Source organism: Myotis lucifugus, unplaced genomic scaffold (genome assembly GCF_000147115.1).
Source record: "Myotis lucifugus unplaced genomic scaffold, Myoluc2.0 scaffold_70, whole genome shotgun sequence".
NCBI lineage: Eukaryota > Metazoa > Chordata > Mammalia > Chiroptera > Vespertilionidae > Myotis > Myotis lucifugus.
The window spans coordinates 4,092,841-4,094,259 of record NW_005871118.1 but is presented as its reverse complement, the minus strand read 5'-3'; the positions used below and the strand labels follow the sequence as shown (position 1 = coordinate 4,094,259).

At 37.9% G+C, this 1,419-nt stretch overlaps 1 pseudogene; it reads right to left on the bottom strand.

Annotated features, from left to right (window-relative positions):
- Window positions 1–605: 605 nt before the first annotated feature.
- Window positions 606–884, bottom strand: LOC102440289 (annotated as a pseudogene).
- Between the last annotated feature and the right edge of the window lie 535 nt (window positions 885–1,419).

Sequence of the window (1,419 nt, the reverse complement as noted above, 5' to 3'; positions counted from 1 at the left end):
GTTTGTTATTAATGGTCACTGTGCAATCAATTTTACTCATCTGGTAGTTACGTAAGGTTCATCTAGCCATTAATAAAGATAATATCTGGAGGAGAATTTTTATAGAGCTGTGTGAAGCTGTTGAATAGATTAAGAATGACTGAACCTATCCTACAGCATAAAAATAGCAACAATATGTAGCCATTTTAAATATGATTATATGCTATGAACTTGCATTCATTCATTCAACATCCATTCGAGTGTCTAAAGGTCAGACAATGTGCATTAGTGGTAAAGAACATTATAGTTTCTGTCCTTGTGAAACTATGGTCTAGTCATTTTTCATACTATCTTCTTCCTTAAATTCCTCTCTGAAAAAAACCTTTCATCCTAAGGGATTCAATACAATAAATATCTAATGCTTAGGATGAAAATGTCTTGATGCACAACAAATTGACCAAGCCTTAAATTAGTAATGAGATAATGCAAGGGAACCCCTATACCTTATTTTCACGGGGTCCATTTGAGCTACATGATTTCAAAGAAATTATTTCAATATATCTGTTATCTCAAGGGTAAAATAATATCTTTTTTTAAAAAAAATCCAAAATGTCTTTGATGTTTTCCCACTCATCTTGATTTGAAGTGCTTTTAGTGCTGCTTCCTTCTGAAGGAGCATCCTTCTGTAAGCCTTGCTTTTCCTCCTGTTGGCTGACAGAGAACAGGGGAGCAACCAACACACAAAACTGCTGTCTGTGCAATTGGCTAAACATGGTGGTGATTTCATAGCATCCTGGGCATTTTACATCCATGAAGTAGGAATCGGGGCTCTGCACCAGGTGCTTCTTCTTGTGCTTCCTCTTCTTTTCTGGAGAGGGATGGAGAAGATCCTTAGCGAGAAGCATATTGTCGTGGGGAGGTTGTCACTGCCGGAAAGGCTAGAATAATATCTTGAGCCAAGTATTATCACTGCAAGTGATGTACAAAGGAATTCTGATCTTAATTTTTAAATTTTTTTCACTAGGGAGCTGAGGGGGTGAAAACTTTTCAGCAACTATGAGACTAATTCTTCGTTCTGGCCTGGCCTTGATTTCTTTTCATTTGGCATGTCCCATGTTATGCTGATACTTGATTATAATGTGTCTTCCCCATCACTCCTGTCCCATGTCAGTGTGTACTGGGGTATTGCTTCCTTTTAAGTAAAGCCTTTCTTAGTATTTTCAGAAATTTCTGTCACCACATCTACAAATGGTTAATGTTTGCTTTATGTACCCAAACTTTATTAACCATATTCTCAAAGATGGTTGCTCTTTCCAGTCCTTTGCCAAATGAATGCCACTCATTGCCCTGGGAGTGGCATCTCTTTCTGTGCCCAGTGCTATGGCTTTGCTTTCTAATCTGAGCACTCTGTCTTGTAGGAGTATCATCATCTTGCCTTGA